The sequence below is a fragment of the Panicum virgatum genome, chromosome 9N (assembly GCF_016808335.1).
Source record: "Panicum virgatum strain AP13 chromosome 9N, P.virgatum_v5, whole genome shotgun sequence".
Lineage (NCBI taxonomy): Eukaryota > Viridiplantae > Streptophyta > Magnoliopsida > Poales > Poaceae > Panicum > Panicum virgatum.
Genome location: NC_053153.1, coordinates 56601154 through 56623360, shown reverse-complemented (window position 1 = coordinate 56623360; position 22207 = coordinate 56601154). Strand labels below are relative to the sequence as shown.

At 43.9% G+C, this 22207-nt stretch overlaps 1 long non-coding RNA gene across 2 annotated transcripts; it reads left to right on the top strand.

The window, feature by feature from the left end:
- Nucleotides 1-435: 435 nt before the first annotated feature.
- Nucleotides 436-2270, top strand: LOC120691904. 2 transcript variants are annotated; one of them, XR_005682403.1, is made up of 4 exons: nt 436-836; nt 1606-1706; nt 1953-2023; nt 2108-2270. It is a non-coding gene; the product is annotated as an uncharacterized LOC120691904 (long non-coding RNA). The 2 variants fall into 2 exon arrangements; XR_005682404.1 differs by lacking the exon at nt 436-836 and adding an exon at nt 874-1176.
- The last annotated feature ends 19937 nt before the right edge of the window (nt 2271-22207 follow it).

Here is a 22207-nt window from a genome sequence, read left to right as displayed (position 1 = left end):
AAAAGTTTGCTTCATTTGGTGTTGGTTTCGAAGCAAATGTTTATAGTCAACCCTCTACTCTTTAGTAAGATTCAAGATGTTCAATAGTTAACTTTCTCTTTTAAACAAAATTTAATGTAAACTTGATTTATTATATTTTTTTCATGAAAATAACTTTATTATTATTCAATAATATACATTTTTGAGAAATTTAAATATACATTTAGCTACTTAATCGAGAATTACTTTGCATCACTATACTGAGAAAATCTTCCGAATTGGGCTGAATGTTTGGCAGAGCCCATGACAGTTCCCCTGCACGCACATGGGCCTGCAACGCGTCCGACTGCTTCTAACCATCCATCGTCGATCTGTCGGCTCTGGTGGGATGCACACGCATCAAAACCGGCCGCACACCACGAAAACCCTAGCTCTTCTCCCCTTTCCCCTGTTCACACCCAGCAACAACCGAGCGAGCAAGCCATGGCGGCGCTGCGCTTAGGTCTGGACGCGGCGTCGCAGCCATGTTGCGTCCTGGCTCGCGGTGCCTTGCCGGAGATGCGGGGTGTTGTGGGCTCCGTGGCCACCACTTGGGCTCCCCACGGAGGCCGTCGATGGCGGTCGTGGCCCCACCCCACTCCCTCACTGCCGCAAGGCGGCGGCGGCCACCAGCCAGGCAACTGCGGGGTCATCCCCAACTCAGCTGGACTCCAGACAGCGGCACCGCGCAAGTGCGCGACGCCAACGCAACTACCGGAGCCGGCTAGCTGCTGACGTGCGGGTGCGGAAGTGCGAGCCTGTGAGGCCTAGGCTGGTCGGTCGTCTCCACATCGAGGGCCACGTGCTGACGAAGAGAGGTATTAGTTTTGCTAATTATACCTTCTATATATATTTCGCTAGCAATTAATAGTCTGAGTACTTGAATACTTGATTTCTTATTGTGTACTAGAGGCCGAGCAGTGAGGAACGAGTATTAGTAGTACTTGCCTGTTATTTATTTTACCAATGCATCTCAGATCTAGTATAAGTAGCACTTATTCTTTTATGACTGCATCTTGGATCTAGTAATAGGATTTGCAGGACTTCCTACAAGATCCTCTCTTATGATGATCTTGTTCATGATCCGGCCGCTTCAAGTTTGAATTCTGAAATAACTACGAGTTATTGGTTGGGGGAAAAATGCCACAAGTGGGAATGGTGCTTCTGTCAACATCTAGTTACTTTTATCAAATAATAAGTTACTTTTATCAAGTGGGAATGCACACTGTCATGCTGGTTTTCAGTTTACACTGCATAATGTAACTCTTATAAGCTGCATTTAGGTGTAGTAACTATGATGATTTATGTCAATTTGTTACTATTTCCTAGCAGAACAACTGTACTACCATTTATGTCAATTGATTTATGTCAATTTGTTACTATTTCCTACCTGGCAATTTATGGTACATTTTCTTCTCCCTTAGAAGCAGATAAGGTAAATTTGCACTTAGCAGCATTTGAGACTTTGTTAATCAAGAGTCTGTTTCACAACAATAGTTCTATATCCGAGCACTGATTTCAAACATTTTGTACCATTGTATTGTCATGGTTACTTTTGTCTAACTTGTGTTGATTTGTGCAATGCAGGTGATTGTTGAGAAGGCTGAGAGTTAATTATCAACTTCTCTAAGTTACCATAACTGCTATACTTTTTTACAATGACTATCCTCATCTTTAATTGTTTATGGGTAATATTATTTCCCCTGATGACCGATGATTGATGGCAGTTGGTGCCATAATTTGGCTACCCCAAGATAAATATGCAACACTATATTCAATTGTCTCACTATTATCATTACAGAAAATGCTCACTGCTCTCATTTCAATATTTTTACACATCACCATATACTTATTGTGTGTTCACTGTTTTATATTTAACAATTAGGCAGTAACACATCTCCATATACTTATTGCAAGTTTATTTCAAATTGCAGAAGCTGAACTGAGCATTATGAATCTGTATGCTGATTCCTAATGATATATATCAAGAAGGCGTAATTGTGAGGTAATTATTTCTTCCTTTTCACCTGCATGCTTCCACCTAATAGTTCTATTTTCACCAATCTAATAATTTGTTTTTATGGGTTAGAGAGACATGATGGTTTGAGTGCAACTTGGAGTAGCAAGCGAGCTCATATGCATTGGTGAAGGATCTTTTTATGTTTGTGTTAAGTAGATCAAGTCTTGTTAGATTGATTCAATAGTTTTCAACTGAGTTGATTGTAACTTGCTATTGGAATATCTATGAATATTTCTGCCCATTAAAATTATTGCATATCAGCAGCAATGTATTTGTTTTACGTGCCATATGTTGTTCCTGTAATATTATTGGAAGAATAATGATATGTTGCCAGTCACTACATTGATCAATGAAACTTGATATGGACTGGATGTTTGATGGATGCAATTTGAATTACCTATGGATCCAACAATATTATGTTGCTATTAGCTGGTAACATTTATTTTTTTATTAGCTTTATGCATTTTCTTGGCGGTTGGCAGCCAAGGAAACATTGAGGCCTGTCAAGGAAAATATTTTCCTTGGCTGTCAATGACTGCCAAGGAAAGTTGTATTCTTGGCTGTTGATGACCGCCAAGAAAAACTGTATTCTTGGCTGTCGATGACTGCCAAGGAAAGTTGTATCCTTGGCGGTTGTAATAATTTCTTGGCGCAGTTGCAATTTGGACGCTGCCTTACTTTGCTTGGCGGTCAAACCGCCAAGAAAATAATCCATGGCTGCCGGCAGCCAAGGAAATTGAATTTCCTTGGCTCTCTATTCTTGACGGATTTTGCTTGGCGGCTGGCTGCCAAGGATCATTTCTTTGACAGTTTTGGCACTTTCCTTGGCGGTTTTTGGCCGCCAAGGCAATTCTGGTTTGGTGTAGTTTTAAGAACCTTTAGAATTGAATTTTCACTTGCCATTCGTCAATAATCTTTTGAATAGTACTTAGGAACTCAGCATGTCGATCGCTACTGACCATGTTCATCCGTGTTACTCTTATCTGTAAAGCTATATATATATATATATATATATATATATATATATATATATATATATATATATATATATATATATATATATATATATATATAAAATCGGGAGGTACAACCACGGGCCACTATATACTAAACACATATCTTCACCATTATTGGTCTGCGCAAATTGGCCTCTAGCTCCCAGAAAGGAGGCAGACCATACAAACCGATAGGGCCACTTGTGGCAAATCGATTAACATATGTTAAATTGGCTCAAGAACATCGAAGAAGCCAACATGTGCAGATTCGTAATGTCATAAAATATTAGCAGCCTATAACTATGGTTAATCTCTATTATGTTTTTTCGGAAGGGTATTCTGATATACTATTGTACCTAGAGATTCAGCAACAGATCCATCATGCCTGAAGCTAAGTGCTTTAATTTACTGCAGCTGATCAAAAGCTTGAAAATTAATTAAGGTCCGACGTGACGACGCCTAGCATGCCCATTCAACATCAGTTCCAACATTTATTAGTTGGTTGATTACAAATCAGGAATTTATTTACCGATGCAGATAGATGGCATCACAATCCAGCACGATCGCATGCATGACGTATAATGAATAGTAAGCTCAGACGACGACTATATATATGCTACCCCTATCCGACTATCCCATAACATATATAGCTGACCCCCTGCGATGGCTGTTTGCCATGGGAGAGCTAAAACTAGAGGCATAAGATCAGAGATGAGGTGTGGGTGTTGCAAACTCACCACACGTAGATTAATTAATTATCACCAATAATTTGGACTGCTTTCTTTATTTGTCTTGAAAGAAATTATTATTCCTAGCCATTCTTGTTTTATTTCCTACCTTTTTTCTGACATTCAGTACGTCGTCATGGCATTTGCAATTTACACAATTAAGTTTTTGTATAATATTTGCCGCTGCACACTTGTAAAAAAACATGTTTCTATGGAATAATAGACATAAGTTAAAGTCTTTTAACTTGCATATATTGGATCTTAACAACCTTTAGAATCTTCATTTGCAATTCATCAATAATCTTTTAAATAGCAGCAACTCCATGTCGCTATTGAACATGTTCATCCGTGTTACTCTTATCTACAGAGCTATATGTATGGATCGGAAGGTACAACACGGACCACTATTAAACACAGATATGATCTTCACCGTTGTTAGTTTGCAAGTTGGCCTCTAGCTCCCAGAAAGGAGGCAGAATATGCACACTCATAGAGCCATTTGTGGAGAATCGATTACCATATATTAGATTGGCTTAAGCACATCGAAGAAGTCAAGAAGCCAACATGTGGTGCAAATTTATTATGAGCTCTTTTACAATGATTGTAAAGTACCAATGGGTACTTTTAGGTACTTTTACCTTAAACTTTTTTCTAGCCATTGATCTATGGAAAGTATTTAATTATAAAAATTAAATTAAATTAGTATTTGGTTTCACTTTTTTGCAGATTTGGGAAGTACCAGGTACTTCCTATCTTGAACACAGTAAGATTTTATCAAATTGACGGCTCCTATTTTTTCAATCATTGTAAAATTTCTCTATTATTATACCTATAGATTCAACAACTGATCGATGTTGCATGAAGTTCTTTAATTTACCATGGCTGACTAAAAGCTTGCAAATTAAGGTCGGATGTGGCATTCTTGGCAGATATTCGAACGATGCCTAGAATGCCCATTTAACATCAGTTCCATTCTTTATTTTGGTTGCATGATTAAAAATCAGGAATTTATACCAATGCAGATATAACGAATGGTAAGCTCAGACAATGACTATATATGCTACCTCTATCCCGTAACATAGCTATGTTAGATTTTCTACGTCAGCCAACAATATTTATTCAAATAATTCATTTTAAATGGAAATAGTTATGTTGGTTCCATGTTGGATCTGCTAACATCATTTCTGCATTGTCAATCTTTATAATTTTTTCCTATTCATAGTCAAACTTAAAATTGTTTGTTTTAGGAGCAACCTAAGCATATCTATATTCTAGAACGGAGGGAGTATATGGTGTCTTCAATCTCCGTCCCATATTTATTTAATTTATTGACATTATACTGGGTTAGATATAATACCAGCTAATTCTATACATTAGGATATATGAACCATATTTTCCGTACATGTTTGCACAATGTTTTATTGGTAGAATCTGCAGGCATTGAATTTATTTGAGTGGAGTTATGAGGATCAAACTCTAATGGAAGGTGACATTTCTTTCACATCACATGTACATTTTACTATTACTAATTGGAGGCTCCAAAGAAGCCTCTACATGAAGCCACATAGGATCCTAGGTGGACACTCTGAAAAAATAGAGAAATCCTATAAATTCTCACAAAAATAAAAAACATCCAACCATCAATCCAACAGCTCTAATTATAATAACCATCGGATCTGTTATTTCCTATTAAATTACCGACCTCTGTCATTACGAAAATAGACTAAAGTAACCCCCTAAACATGTATCTAAATTACCCACCTTTGCTATTATAATAAAAATCTAAAGTAACCCCTAATCTTTGTGTAAATTACCCACCCATGCCATTATAAAAATAATACAAATACTCCCCTAAATTTGCATATAAATTATACAATTATATTATTATTACTATAAGTTAAATTACTCATAAATATGAATCTAAATTATACAATTATAACAATATATTAAAATGCACCAATATAAAATTCTAAATTACTATTTCTATCATTATTAATATGTTATCAATATTATTATTTATATAAAAATGCTACCCATGATATATGCATCATATATTCATGTATGATGGAAGAGATAAGAATACCAATTCACAAACAAATAGTTCAACTAAACATATATTGTATCTATTGTATCTACATAATGATAAACAATATGTGATGCAAAATAAAATCTATTGTATCTACATAATGATAAATATATATTTTAGAGTATGCGTTAGAATATTTAATAGATGAAATGAAACATACATGTGCAAATCAATCACTTTGTGCAAATCATGCAAACTTCAATCTGAGCCACCAGATCAACATCCAAGGGGAGGCGCAGAGGGAGTGGAAGGGGGGATTTGCAAAAGTGTGATTACCCAATCCAAGAGCGGGCGGTTAATTGTAAAATTACCCAATCTCCACATGCCTCTTGGATGTTGATCCAGTGGCAAATTGGAGTTTACACTGTTTGCTTGGTTTGCACCTGATATGTTTCCTAGATGAAAATGGTGTGAGATAGATAATTATAATTATTGACCTCATTCTTATATTAATTCTAATTAGTCCGTGCGGGAGCACAGGTTGATAGACTAGTGTGGCTAATGAGAATCCATTCCCATCGTTGACGTGGGTGCAATACATATCTTTAGTTTTTTCATAATAAATAAAATTACACATAAGAAACTCCACTACAAATATCAGCAAAAACTATACAGGTCTTTTTAGAGGAACTGTAGATTGCTAGTCATGTGGGCAGCTCGTTGACATTAGAACGAATAGTATCAAGTTTCAAGATGACAAACATTGATATATTTTTTTTTCGGAAAGGAAGCCAACATTGATATATAAAGTGAAGCACGCTACTAACAAGTGGCACAAGAGCGATCCAGTAAAGAGAACAGATGCGAGGGTACCTGTGGAAGCTACCTGTCATTGGTGCAAGTCATTGTCTAGATTCTGCGAATCCAGCCATTTGCATACAGTGTAAATTAGGAGTACTCTATCTTTCGTCCATTGACATTCTTGTCCACTTCGGTATTTACAAGGCAAAATAAATGTGCCGTACTTGGCAAGTTGGAAAGGAAACAAGTTCTCTACTCTGTCTAGTGTAGGTGAGCAGTACTAGAGCGGTTGCCTTGTGTGCAGAACATCGTCGGCCTGTTCTAGTGTTCTACGGAATACATACTCAGACACGTTCGGCGAAGCAATATTGTACAGTCATTTGATCGCCTTGATTAGACGCTGTCATGCACGAGCAATCCAAAAACTGCATGCGTGCATGCATCTTACAGCTGGCTAGATTGGTGTCGTTTTGTCCAACACACTGCATCCACACACTGCAATCTAAAGCAACCAGGAAGAAACACCAAACAGTGCAGTTAGCTTAATTGCCACTGCAGATATATACTAGGGGTTGACACTTGCATTGCACATTATCCTCTATCGCCAGAAATCATGACTTCCATCCAACGCTTGTTAGCACGAGCGAAGGCTGTTTCAGGGCCCCCCAAATTAATGTCAACGCACTTTAAAAATCAAAGTTCTTTCCATTTTCTTATTTACTCTTGGGCGATGGTCAGCGGCTCAGCGCTGCCCGTTGTCCTTTTGAGAGATGGTTGGATAAGGTGCAGAGACTAGGGCAGGGTCGGATTAATCAGAGCTTGGGGTTGGGGGCATCGCAGAGACGCTGCACAGGAACAAGCCAGGTCTTTGCAGCTGTCAGATATTGCTGGACGACGAATATGGAGATGCGGGCGGCCGTTCCATGACATGCAAAGTGTGTTAGCTTGAATGCTTGATTGCCAGCCAGCTATCGCTCATTATCTGTTATCTTGGTCCTGGCACAGGTTGTGCCGGCAGTTTTTGTCCTTGTTTTGCCTCTACTTCAGTTATCTTGGAACCTTGGGTTGCTTCTTCTTCTTTTTTTTTGGGGGGGGAGATGATTTGAGCTGGTTGGGCAGGAATCATGGGGCAACAGTGTAAAATGTACGAGAGTGTTTTTTTTGAACAAACAGTGTACGAGAGTGTTAGAACTTGAGAACTCTCCATTTACCACCAGCCAATCCATCATCAGACGAAACCACAAAGTGCAATGGGCCTCGCGAACCGTACGTAGTTCACGTCTAACTGGCCCGGCGCAATACAGGCCCATTGGCAAACTACAGTCCTTTGAGAGAGTTGCTCACTGATGCCCATCCCATGCCCATGCGTATATGCAGCTTAGGACTTGGGAATGGAACCTGCTCACATCTGAAAATCTCATGAGTCATGAGGCGCAGAGGCAGGAGCAGATTTGGTAGGTTCACTTGGTGTCAGCACCAACGAAGTTATCTAACGATACTGAAGATGGGGCCGTTCAGACTTCGTCGGAGAGAGAGAGAGAGCGTAGCTCTGAACAAGGCGTTTTCTTAGCTGCGTGACGATACTGACGTATTCTCTTGAGAAACGGGGGTAGCAGGGGATCAGTAATGAATCTACCAACTACTGCCCGCCGGCTAGCTCGGTTTCTCGTTGTTCAAACAATTCAGAGAATTCCAATTCAGACAACACATGGCCAACAATTCATACAACACATTCAGAACAGCACACTACTGTAATTCTGAACACTCTGACATGTTGTGCTGAGGGAGCTAGCGCAGAACTTTGCACCTGAGCACATCACGATTTTCAACTTTCAAGTCACTTTGCTGCATTGTGTTGGTGATCGAATTACACGTCCAGTATTACACAGAGGCATTTGATCCTGTCCCCTGCGGAGCTTAGACCCTCTCAAACGATGAGACCAAACATCGCCTCACAGCCCTAGAGCTCCCGCATCTCGCCTTGCTCCGCTCGCGAAGGATCGGGTGCATCTTCCTCTGTCTTTGCTCCAACATCTTGGGCGGCTTGATCTCCTGGGTCTTCCTCTTTTGCTTGGCGTCTTCCACGACCCGGTATCCCTCCCGGAGCTTGCGCTTGGTAGCCTACATCTTCTCCTCGAAAGGCGGCGTTGTCTTCGGCATCGACTCTGGAACACTTTTCGTTTTTCACCGAATCCCACCATCTGGCGGAAACGGAATTTCGGGCGAAATTTCACTAAATTTCGATAATTTCGACCGAAAAGTGATTTTGAATTCGAAAAACGAAATTTCGTTGCATTCCGATCGAAATTTCGGTTTTGTTGACCGAAATTTCGGTGATTTTGACCGAAATTTCGGTTTTGTCACCGTAAAATGATGCAAATTAACAGAAAATGATGTGTATATATGGAAAAATTGAAAGTTTTGGCAAAATTTCCCATGATTATGTGTATATTGACAGTTTATAATGCATAACATATATATAACTCCACAAAACAATGACAAATACACTATTTAACACATAACTCATGTCCAAAGTCCACACATACAACGTAATACATCCAAAGTCCATTAGAATTATTACACATAACTCATGTCCAAAGTCCACACATAGAACGCAATACATCCAAAGTCCATTAGAATTATTACAATCCAAAGATACAACAGAGGCAAAGGCATTGTCCAGAATAATCCATGTAGTATATTCTCTGCATTTAAATATTTATGTGAAATAAATTGAATAAGTAGAGGAAGCAAAACGTATAGATAAGTTCTGTTGATAGGATAAGTACCTGCATTCTTCAGTCCTCAAATCTCTCTCCCGGTGGTCCCTCATACGGCTCGTCTGTTGGTGGCAAATACACGTACGTAGGTGGGTGATATTGTAACTGTGGAGCTCCATATGGTAGTTAGTCGTGATAATCCAAATAAGGCAATGCTGCAACTGCCTGCGGAAGTGGCGGGTTCACCACCGCTGGTGGTGGCCACAGAAAGCCCCCTGCAGGGGGAGAAGTACTGTAAGGGTTGTAGTACTGACCACTAGAGGCAGAGTTGGAGCTATCTTCATCATATGCAAGTGGGGCCTGTCGACCATGTCGACGTGTCGTTGTTGTTTGTCGTTGTGAAGTAGGTGCTCCATGATCTGTATCTTGTGTTGCATGGGTGAAGTCCTCCTCCCCAGTGAACCTTATAGTAGGAGATATACGATAACCACCACTTTCGTTGCCATCATTGCCATCACCTTCACTGCTACTAGAATCATCATCATCATCATCATCATCACCAATGTCCTCACCACCACTAGGCTCAGGTGTGGTATCGTCACTACCTAACTCCTCCTCAGTGCGTGGTTTATTCCTTTTTCTCATTTCGGGACCAATCTTAGTCTTCCTTTTTCCCAGATGTGTGTCCCCAATTGTTTCTTCGGCCCATGTCTCCACATCTTCATCGTGACCATGAGAAGAGCCTATGTCAGTGAACATCTGGCTCGGCAATGGAGTGTCAGTGAAGTCTGAGTCTTCATCAAATGATGGGTCTCCATTGGACCTTGATTGCTTCATCCAATCTTGAATTGCTGATGACTGCCGGTACAAAGAAAGATCCATGAAACTGCTAACTGGATCATAGTCATATGAATCGACCCCTCTAGTAGCACGTTGCAGACGCAAGCGGAGGTTGTAGTTCACAAAGACCAATTTGTCTAATTTCTGGTGGCTCAACCTATTGCGCAGTTTGGTGTGGATGTAAGCAAAGGTGCTCCAGTTCCTTTCACATCCACTAGAGGCTGCACACTGCGCCAACAAGCGTCGGGCGACCCTTTGCAACACTGGTGTATCTCCCCCAAATGTAGCCCACCAAGCAGGTGGTGAAGTTTTTTGGTCAATGGCCATTCGCCTAGCAACACTGCCATGACTGTCTGTGATGTGCCCAAACTGTACTGCACGTAAGGGTTAAGAGCACAAGCAGTGGCCATATATGTGCCTGACATCACTGTGGTCATCCTTGCATCTATCACAGCCATGATCTTTTCAAACCGGGGGTAGTCACTGCTGAACTTGCTGGCATATGTCTGCCTCATGTTTTGATACTCCATTGTCACCTCACTCAAATTAGGTGTCTTGTCCGTGTCAGCAAATCTCAGAAACATGTACAGAGGCTCAACATTATTAATCACATACTCCATATTCGCCCACCATTCAAGACTTGTGATGCATTCGTAAATGTACCTTCCAGTTTCACTTTTGAAGTGGCGGGACCGTCGGAACTCAGGTGACACTAACCATGTCATGAACTGGTCCTTCTTCTTATACATGCTTTCAAGGAACATGTAGTTGGTCCCAAATCTTGTTACATTCCACTTGACCAACTCTCCACCGATGGCTTCCCTCATCATGCTGTGTAAACTGTTGGAGTTGTAGAGCCAGCTGCAAATTCATTGCGCGCTTCGAATACAAGCATCATGCTCCGGCCACTTCCCTATGTCCTTCAGCATAAGGTTGATGGTATGGGCAATGCAAGGCTGCCATGCAATGGTAGGAAACTCGTGACAGAGAATTTTGCAGGCTTTTTTGTAGTTCGAACCATTATCCATGACAAGCTGAACCACATTGTGAGGCTCCACTTTCATGACCACTGCTCGTATCTCCTGCACAACATTGCCAATGTGATATGCGTATGGTCCTATATTTTATGCCAAGGTGAGAACAATGTATCGATACATGGACTTACCTTCAACAAGTATTGATGGTCCTGTATTTTGTCGGACGCATTGATGGACTTCAAGAAATACATGGTGCCACCGCTATACACCAAGAAATTAATGACCGAGTTACGCATAGGCCCCGTCCACGAATCACACATGATCGTGACTCCACATTCATCCCACTCGTTCTTCCACTTCTCTATCTCTTTCTCTATCTCCTTCACATTCTCATCCAAATATTTTCCATCTATCTCCCTCCCTGATGGTATTTTGATTCCAACACCTGCGGTCATAGAAGAGAAAGCATTAAGATCACAATGAAGGATATGTAATGTAGCTCAAAATATACATTGTTACCTTGTTTCTGGGTCTCCACGATCGCAGCTTTAAAGTATGGGTCATCGACTTTCCGGCCGGGAATACCGACAGCATGGCACGCCTTCGCCCATGCCCTCCCTAGAAGCTCTCTTGATGTCCTCCCCTTGACAGTCCATGGGCCGGTATCAATCCTTTGCTGCCGTGGAGCACTGCTCAAACCTAGGTGGTAGTCCCTAACCCTCTCGGGGACTTGTGACTGACTCCTTCTGAACATCGAAGGCTGTGGTCCACCACTGCCTCCAACACCACCACTTCTAAATCCAGAAGCAGCTCCAGATCCGCCACCCCTCTCGTATCGTGGCCTAGCTTGCTGCATAAAGTCATACTCTTGGCGGGACTGGTGTAAGGCAGCCTGTAGCTCTGCATCCTCGTCGTGCCCCTGGCCACCCTCCTCCTCTAGGTCAGTGTGCCGCCCCCTTGCTGCTTGGTCCCTCAGCACTCTTTCTCGGGCCCTTGCTTTTGCGCTAACCTTGTTCCTGTCCAACTGCTCACTAAAGAATTCCTTAACTTCGGTCGGAACCGAAGGGCAGTCCTTCACATCTTTCCCCCTATGTGCCAAATGCTCTTTGAACCGTGTTGCTCCTCCCCCACCCTTCTCCTCCCTGCAATACTTGCATTTGAAACCACCCCGACCTTTTGGCCATGCTCCCACACTACGTCTGGCATTGTCCTACAATTACAGAAAAATAGCACGATGTAAGTTCATGAATATCACATAGTAGCATAATGCAAGTCTATATATATAAATACTTTTATGTTTACATACTATTCTATATCACTTACTACCTAGGTGACATGAATCAATCGGCTCTTAATTTCATCAGTAATATTGAATACAACTCATATCCAAAACGTTGGAATAATTTTTTCTATACATTGCATTTCACATTGTCACTAGAATATCAAAACAACTAACAAATCCTAACATTCCCTCTAACCCTAGCTTCCCCATTGCAAAAATAGTATGAAGTTCATCATTTATCAAAACTAACTCACTTAGATCAACAACAACAAGCTTCACCATCACAAAATAACATCTCATACCTTTTTTTCGGTGCCCGCGGCAAAATCCGGCCCGAAGGGGCGGTTTTCCACCGGGATTTCACCGAAATCCGCCCGGGATGTTGGCGGCAAACCGCCGCGCCTTCCCGGCCCTGAGATCCGGTGGATACCGGCCGAAACCCGCCGCCTTACCGCCGAAATTTCGGTCCGCCACACCGGAATCAGCTGCTTCGGCGGCGGGCGGCCAGGGGAATGGAGGAGCGACAGAGCTGAGCGACGAGGGGAGTGGGGAGAGGCCGAGACTCCGCCCACGGGCGTTGGGTAGGTTATAAATGTTAACGGGTCTCTTAATTATTAACGGGTCTGAACCCATTTAGTCAATTTAACCAACCAAATCAACTTATATTTCAAGTGCTATTCGCTCAGAAAAATACCTAGTTTTTTATCATATTTTTTACATATTTTTTACAATTTTTTTTGAATTTTTAAATTTTGAAACGAAAAATACCGAAATTTCTTTTCCCGGTGTCTAGCGAAAATGAAAAAATTACCGAAATTTCGGTGAAATTCGACCGAAATTTTGAACCCTGCTCTAGAATCGTCGTTGCAGTTGCAGCTTTCGCCTTCTCCATCGTCCTCGGGTCATGGAAGCCAGCAGCCATCGGTTTCGTCTTCTCCGTCAAGGGATGAGCGGCATCCGACGCCTTGACATGGGACAGGTCGTCGAGTTTCTTCATGGCCGCGCAGGTCCTGGCGATGTCTTCCTCGACGGCCGCGCTCCACCCGCGGATGACGTCGCGCGCGAGCCCGCTGATGCGAGCGGACTGGTGGAACCTCAGGGAGCCAACTGCCTTGGCGAGGTCGGCGGAGGACGCCAGCATCCCCGGCACCACCTCCGCGGGCACCGCCTGCAGCGTCAGGAGCGACTCCGCCATGAAGCCGTCGAGCACGACGCAGAGCTCCTCGGCCCCGTGGCCGCCGTCCCCGCCGGGACGCCGCAGAGCAGCTCCACGACGTCGCCCCTCGCGCTGCGGAACCCGTCGCGGTAGAGCGCCGGGCCGGCGGCCTCGATCGCGGCGTCCACCAGGCCGAACGCCGCGAAGAATGGCTTCTAGCGGCGGAGAGGGTTCTGCCCCGCCATGGCGGCGGCAGCGGCAGCAGAGGCGTGCGCGAGAGCGAGATCGGCGAGGCGGCGTATGGGAGGGAGAGCGAGATGCGAATTGTGGGCGGATGGGAGTGGAGAGAGCGGGGATGCGGGAGGGGGGTTTAGAGCAACTCAGCAGAACCCCTATCAAACCCTTTATTTTAAATTTGAAGGGTGAAATCAAGAAAAACAACTCCAGCAGGTCTTCTACTTGAGTCCCTAAACTAGGAAGGTCTCCAAATCTCCCCCTCCACCCCCTAGACCTGGGAGATCTCTAGAGAGCCCTCCATCCGTGGGCTTCTGCTAGAATATGAGGGCTTGAATGATGGCTCAAATATGAGAGATTCTGCTGGAGTTGGATGTATTATTTGGAGGGTATGAGATGGGGACCAGCCCCCAAAAGTTATATGAGGGCTGTGATTTGGGAGCTATTGCTGGAGATGTTCTAGTGCTCTTGGGGGGTTGCTGCTGTGTTCTAGTCGGACGCGGATCGGCGAGCACCGCCATTACGCGAAAGCATTCCGATCGGATTGCATTAGCGTGCGGAAGAAGCAGAGTGTGGCGTGGCGTCCGCATGGGGTAATTGCCACGTGGCCGCACAAGAGATTGGCGTCCGAAATGGGTGCGGGCTGGGGGTGTCTATTCATCGCTTTGTGCGATTTGACGACGATACATCGCATAAGCTCCTGACGCCGCGCCCTGCCTCCCCCGGCTCCGGAGCCGCCGCCGACGCCTCCGCCGGCGCCAAGGCTAATCAGCTCGGACCCGCGCTCCCCCGCCCGATGCCTGGCTCACCGCATGTCTCCCCGTTGCCCCCGGCCGGCGGCCTGCCGCCGACCGCTGCCGCCGCAACCCGCCTCCGTTGCCGGGCTTCCCTGCCCTCCTCCCACCTCTTCTAAGGCTGCTGGAGGCCACGGGACCCGACAATCTGGAACCCGAAGGGCCCGAACCACGGCCGGAGCACACCGGGGAAGATTAACAGGGCGCATTGCGGTGGTTCTGCGACAGCTTCGCTGTCACTCGCGCGCGCAATGAATGTGGGGGTGGGTGGGGGGCTTCCGCGAGGAAACCGGAGATCGGACTGGTGAACAGGATCTTGGGTGGCCGCCTTACACTCTCTAATGGATGAGCCGCAGAAGGATCCACGCGAACTTTTTCTTTTTGGGCCCATGGCCCATCTTGTGATGGCAGGCGGCCGGCCTTCCGCTTGGTATGTGGGCTGGAGGATATTCGGCCTGCTTGCCGTGGGCTGAGTGGATTCCTCTCCAACTTCACAGGAGAGAGGTGTGCTCGGAACCAATCCATCTGTCACCCACCTTCCCTTCCGTAGATCCTTGCAGACGCAGACACGCTTTATCGCTTTGGTCAAGAACTGCACTGCAGGCTAGCCATCCAGACAAAGCGACGCAGCTGGCGAATGGCGACCGGTGAGGCAGTCAGGCGCCGGCTGGGAGCAGCTTACGAGTTACGCAAAGACAATTGTGGAAAATTCGCACATGTCTCGATCGGACGGACCACCGGCACCTGTGCGGTCTGATCTGCAATCCTGAGTGCCGCGGGGACATTCTGTTGCCTGCTTCTCAACGGCCATTTTTGTTCCTTTATTAGATTTCTCTCCTTCTTCTTATGTCTGTAGTTGGATATGATGATCATATGGAGCAGAGGATCAGGGGACGCGCTAATCAGATTTTTATTCTAACCATGTCCTGATATTCTTGTTTCCCCGTAATGACAGCAGGACCACCAGTCCCCTCTACCATCTTGCTTTCTAGTGAAGCAAAGTGACAGGCTGATTGATGCGGGCATGCAGGCAGGCTCCCTCAACGCGCCGGAGAGGTCGAGTCGAACAGGTTCGAGCGGGCCAGAGATGGAACAGGGAAGTGGTCGGTGTCGTCGTGCACAGGCTGGGACCGGAAGGAGGTGAGATGTGTCCTCGAATATTCAGGGCATACTAGAAAGTACTGGCGGCCTGCATCAACCAAGTATCGGCGGCGGCCAGCATCCACTTCCCAGCGGCGCTCCCTGTGGCTTCCTGCCTTGGCAAGGTAGTATTTTGGTTTGTGTCACTTTACTCTTTGTTAAACCATCATATTTTAAATTTGTTAAATAATTATTTATAGTTTGGTTAAAAAGTAAACAATTCTAAAGTAAGTTTTTAACTGTAAAGAACAAAAGAATTTTAGACCACAACTTTTGTTTGTATTCATTCAACGAATTAGTGGTGATCCGATAGAGGCATTTTACTGAACTGCTGTGAACTTTGTAAAGAACACTATCTTGGCATATTTCTAGTGCTGCCGATGGGAGGAATGAGAGATAATACAAAGAATTCTAAAAAAAACAAAAACAGAGGAGGTAACCATGTTTTGTTTAAAAGGATCTTCCTTATTGTTGCCACAGGGATCAACAATCAAAGCACCATGAAGGCCCCAATGCCAAGCATCTCCGAGCCTGCCCGCCTACCATCTCTGCCACGGTACCAAGTCTCCATGTGATTCTTCGGCCATGCCACTGACTGGGACACTCAAAGCACCTCCTCAACTACGAGGCCACCGTGGACGACTTCAGTGCACCCAATCTCTTTGACTGGACCCCCACCCCGGACTCCACCCAGGTAATCTAGTGTGATATTGACTTGTATTGTTTGCTATGAAAATCATGATAAGCTAAGCCATGCCTGCTGTTATAAGTACTCAAGAGCCTACATGCTGTTATCAGAAGTTAGAGCTTTATATAGTTTTGTAGCTTATTTGTCCTAGTCATTAAATAATAAATGGTTCCTTACTAGATAAGCTGTGACAAACCAAACTATTCAGGTAATTTGTCGATCCTATTTTAGAGTAGAATGGCTCAGTTGCTCAGATGAATCCTTATGATATGTTTCAACCCACATTGTTCAGATAATTTGTTGTTCCTCATTTGGAAGAGAATGGCCCAATTTTAGTTCAGTTGTTCAGACCTATCTGGTCATCACTTTCACACCTTGTTGTCCTGTCCACATCATATAAATTAGTTCAATTGCTATATGCTGTCTGGGAAACCATTTCCATGTTCCAAATTCAGTTTCTGGTTTCACCATTTCGATGTACAAAATTCAGTTCCTAAATCCTGTTATATGTTTTCACATTTCTATTACCTTCTAACTTGTCGACCTTTTGTAGGATTCTATTCCCTCAGAAGGTTTCATCAATTGAAACCATTTCAATATATTAAAATAAGATAATCAGTAGCTAGAGGGAGATGGAGTACTGCAAAGCACAATGGTGGGAAAGTAGCAAGTGGCAAGTGGCAGTTTGTAAGCAGCAGCTTATACTTATAAAGTGTTCCAACAAGAATTAAAAGTGAGACATGGCCATGGACCTACATGTATATTAACAACTTTCAACAAATAAACAGCTTGATGTATTCAGCATATCAACCATGTGATGAGTTAGGAATTAAAGAAATGGTAAATAAAAAAGAATTGCAGACTTGTGGTCAACACCAAGAGTCAATGACATGTTGAGGTAGGAGACTTGCATTGCACTCTAGCACGAAAACATGGTCATACCATCTGAAAGATTGAACTAGAAAAAAGGTAAAACATGATTTCAGTTGTAAAGCTAACTTGGCCTACTGCTCCTAGTGTACAAGAATGGAAGTCACTATGAGAATGGTTGCCACCAGGTGTATACTCATTATTGATCAATTGTCAGGTTCACACAAGATGGTTGTTGGAATTTGGTCCATTTATGGCCCATTCAAGAGAATTCCAAAGCAACATGTGACTGGTTGGTATAGTCCCATACTGCTAGTATAAGCAAGTGGACACCAATTTAAATATTGGAACACTTTCCATGCGTTGAAAGGAGCAGCCAAGAGATGGGGTGTGTAAGGCTTTGCTAAACACACACCAACGCACGCACGTGCACGCGTGCGTATCCGCGTCTTTTCACGTGCATATCCGCGTCTTTTCACGTGCATATCCGCGTGACTTGTGACTTGTGTCTCTCAGCCAATATTTTGCCACTTGTGTCTCTCACATTTGAACCGTTGTGCATTGGTTAGGTGCTAATCAGTGCCCGGTTAATACCATAATTCCCAGTAAATTGTTATGATCATCCTGAATGAGTTTTAATGTCTTTTATGGGCGTCATCGAAGTGAAAACGGCTCCGCGAGGGCAGCCGCGCCTATATTAGGGGATTGAAAATATTCAGGAAACACTCTCTTGATTCCCAGCCATTCTTCCACCTCTTGCTGTGCTGTGACATCGAGTTGCTGGATCGCGCCGGCCCTTCCCTTGGAGAAGGGTGAGCGGTATCTCCGAACCCTTGCCGTCGTGAAGTCTGCACGAGGGACGACAATAAGGTTTCTGGGCAGCGCAACTGCGCGACCGCTAGAGGCTGATCGACTACGTTCTGCGCTGCTACAATTTGCACTGCATCGTCTCTTCACGAGGACGGAGCGCTGATCTGTAAGAGTAATCGAATTTAACATGAGTATGTTTCGGTTCGTTTTACTCTGTCAGTTTTCTTTTCTACTTGAGATAGCAGTAGTGTTGCTATTTATATTTTGCCTCAAATTGAAATCTGGTCTCTTTAAACGCATATTTCCAACAATCCAGAAACCTTATCTATGCGTTTATTGTAATTCAGCAATGGCTGGTCCTTCTGATGCAATGAAACCTGAGAGGTTTGCCGGTGGTAACTTCCGGAGATGGCAGACTAGAGTCAAATTTTGGCACTTGTCCATGGAACTGTGGTGGGTGATCCATCCAATGATGTCATTCACGGTTGAGCAGACCGCGGCGTTTGCGGGTGATAGTGATAAGGCGCTTGGATGTCTCTTATCCATGTTGTCAGATCAGTTGTATGATCTATACATGAATTACACTAACCCCACAGAGTTGTGGGATGCACTTGAGCGCAAATTTGCAGTCTCAGAAGGTGGTCTCTTACTCTATACCTGTGAGCAGTTCTATGACTATAGCATTGATGCTGCAAAGTCGATAGTTACACATGCACATGAGATGCTGCTACTGGTTGGGGAGATTGCAAGTTTGGGTTGTCCTTTGCCGGACAGGTTTGTGTCAGCGGGCATTATTGCCAAACTCCCTGCTTTTTGGAGGGATTTTACCACAACCCTGAAACACAAATGAGAGGATATCTCCACCGAGAATCTGATTATAGCTCTCGATGTGGAAGAGAAGGCAAGGGCAAAGGATGCTCCAGGAACATCTGCTCAAGGTGCAAGTGCAAACATCATAGTGAACAAGCCCACCTATAAGGATAAGAGAAAGGGTAAGATGAACTATGGCGCAAAGCCTAAGAAAACCACTAACTTCAAGAAGAAACCTGAGAAAGATGAAAATGTCAGAGCATGTTTTGTGTGTGGAAAAGAAGGGCATCTTGCGAAGAACTGCCGCTACCACAAGGACCGAGATGATGGCAAGCCTAACAAGAAGGTGAACGTCACCATAGGCAACGGTGATGAGGCTAGTTGATCTCGGTATGGTAATTTTCCGGTTGTATTTTCGGTACTTCAATCTACAGATTTGTGGGTTGATACTAGTGCGAATATACATGTATGCTCTGACATATCCTTGTTTACTTCTTACCAGGGAGAGCGGACTTCCTCCGTCTTGATGGGAAACGGATCCGCTGCGCCTGTTCTTAGTGTTGGTACGGTCGAACTGAAGCTGAGTTCAGGGAAGATTGTCCACTTGAAGAACATGCAGCATGCTCCGTTAATAAACAAGAACCTCATTAGCGGATCCTTGTTATGTCGAGTTGGTTTTAAGTTAGTGTTTGAATCCAATAAAGTTGTAATTTCTAAATTCGGAAACTTTGTTGGTAAAGGCTATGAGAGCGGAGGCTTGTTCTGCTTAAATACTGTTGATCCAAATTTCCATCTAAATATTGCATCCATGAATAAAATTTGTGAGTCCAATGTGTGGCACTCTCGTTTCTATCATATCAATTTTGACACCATTGCTAGAATGTCCATATTAGAGTTTCCGAAATTGAAAGTAGTCAAAGGATCAAAGTGCCAATCATGTGTGCAAGCAAAACAACCTCGAAAACCTTTCAAGGGTTTAGAGGAGAAGAGAGACTTGGCACCATTAGATCTTATTCATTCAGATCTATACGAGATGAATGGATTGTTGACTAGAGGAGGCAAAAGATATTTCATGACCTTAATAGATGATGCTACACATTACTGCTATGTTTACTTGCTGAAAACAAAAGATGAAGCATTTCACTACTTTAAAATTTTTAAGGCTGAGGTTGAGAACCAAATTGAGAGAAAGATCAAGCGTTTACGTGATGATCGTGGAGGAGAATACATCTCAAATGAGTTCTCTCAATTCTGTGCTGAACATGGTATAATCCATGAGGTCACACCACCATACTCACCTCAATCAAATGGAGTGGCTGAGAGGAAAAATCGAACACTAACAAACTTGGTAAATGCCATGTTAGAGAGTTCCGGTATGTCCTATGAATGGTGGGGGGAAGCTATTTTGACAGCAAACTTTGTACTTAATCGAGTTGTGATAAACAACAAAGATATCACTCCTTATGAGGGATGGAAGGGGCGAAATCCTAATGTCAATTTTCTGCACATGTGGGGTTGTTTGGCAAAAGTCAATATACCAGCGCCGAAAAAGAGAAAGCTTGGATCCAAGACGGTTGATTGTGTGTTTTTGGGTTATGCACAAAATAACACGACTTACAGATTTTTAGTTGTGAAATCAGATTCTCCTGATGCGAGCATACACACCATCATGGAGTCACGTGATGCTTCATTCTTTGAGGAAGTTTATCCAATGAGATCAGCAAGCAATAGTGAAACTCAGATTTACAATCAATCTGAAACAAATTGCTCCACCAGAACCAAATAGTGAACCAGTTTCATCCGATGAAGATAATGATAAAGTCGATGATGCTCCACGCAGAAGTAAGAGACAAAGGGTTGTGAAATTCTTTTGGTGATGACTTTATTTTTTATCTTGTGGATGACGTGCTAAAAACACTTCCAGAGGCTTATTCATCTCCTGATGCAGAGTATTGGAAAGAGGCAGTCCATAGTGAGATGGACTCCATCATGTCCAATGGGACTTAGGAGATCACTGATTGTCCAAGCGGGTGCAAACCAGTTGGATGCAAGTGGATCTTTAAAAAGGAAATGAGGTATGATGGTACTATTGAAAAGTACAAGGCAAGGCTTGGCCAAGGATTATACACAAAAGGAAGGAGAGGGTTTCTTTGATACTTACTCTCCAGTAGCCCGGATTGCAACAATTAGAGTACTGCTTGGGGGGTGTTGACGGCCATTATTTCACATTCTAGCCTTCAACTTCTCGGGAATAACACGAGCTTTATACTATGTTCCATTCATATTTTATTTATTTCTAATGAGTTCCACAAGTTTTGGATGAGTTTTGATTTCAGGTGAACATCTACAAAAAATGAGCGAAAATGGGCGCGAACCCAGGCCGACCGGCCTCCCCTAAGCCGGCTAGCCTGGCACCCTTGAGGACATTGTCCCGTCTTCGATCCAGTGGCAAAGTGACACACCCACAATGCCTCTGAGTCATGGATTGGATGTCGGTTTGATCAAGTGGATCGAAAGACTTTAACAAGGATTAAAGGACCCACAATTCAGTGCAAACTTGTGTCCGAGTCAGCGATCCAGCACCCAGGGAGGATCACAAGCGTAAGTGCAATGTTGGCGCAACAGAGGGCCAAGACGTTCTAGAGGGAGGCCGGCCAGCCTCCCCTAGGCCGGTCGGCATAGCACGTGCACGTGTTGATGTCAAGCAACTATCAACCGCCTCCAGAAGCAAATCAGAGCCACTGTCCAAAGGTCGGTGGCCACTTGGCAGGATCCCCAGGCCAGCCGGCCTAGGGGAGGTTGGCAGGCCCCACTTGGAAGCCTCTGAGGCTGGGCCGCGGCGTGGAAGTTAAGCTCAACCGCCTTACCTGCTTACAACTGATGCCAACTGCATTACCGGCCAGGAACCGACCTTGGAAGCCTATAAATAGAGAACCCATCCATCACTTGTAACACACCATTGGATCTCTTCTCTCTTCACTTGTACTTTCTAGAGTAGGTTAGTAGCTTGGGAGTTAGAGTCAAGTCGAGCTTGCTCGGGATTCCAGAGTCGTCGGAAGTCTGGTATAGCTCCTGTATCTTTCTTTTGACATTATCAATATAAGTTATCTTCTCTACTTTTCTGAGTCAGCTTTACTTTCCGTTGTCTATATTTACTCGAGTCTGAGTGTCTAGCTCAAGCGCGGAAGTTTTTCTTTAGGTTAGGCTAAGTTATCTCTCTAAGTAATCGGGATCTTATTTTACGGGTTTTCTCTCTTGGACTAGAGTATCTCAAGTTAGTGCTCTAGGTTGAGGGGGA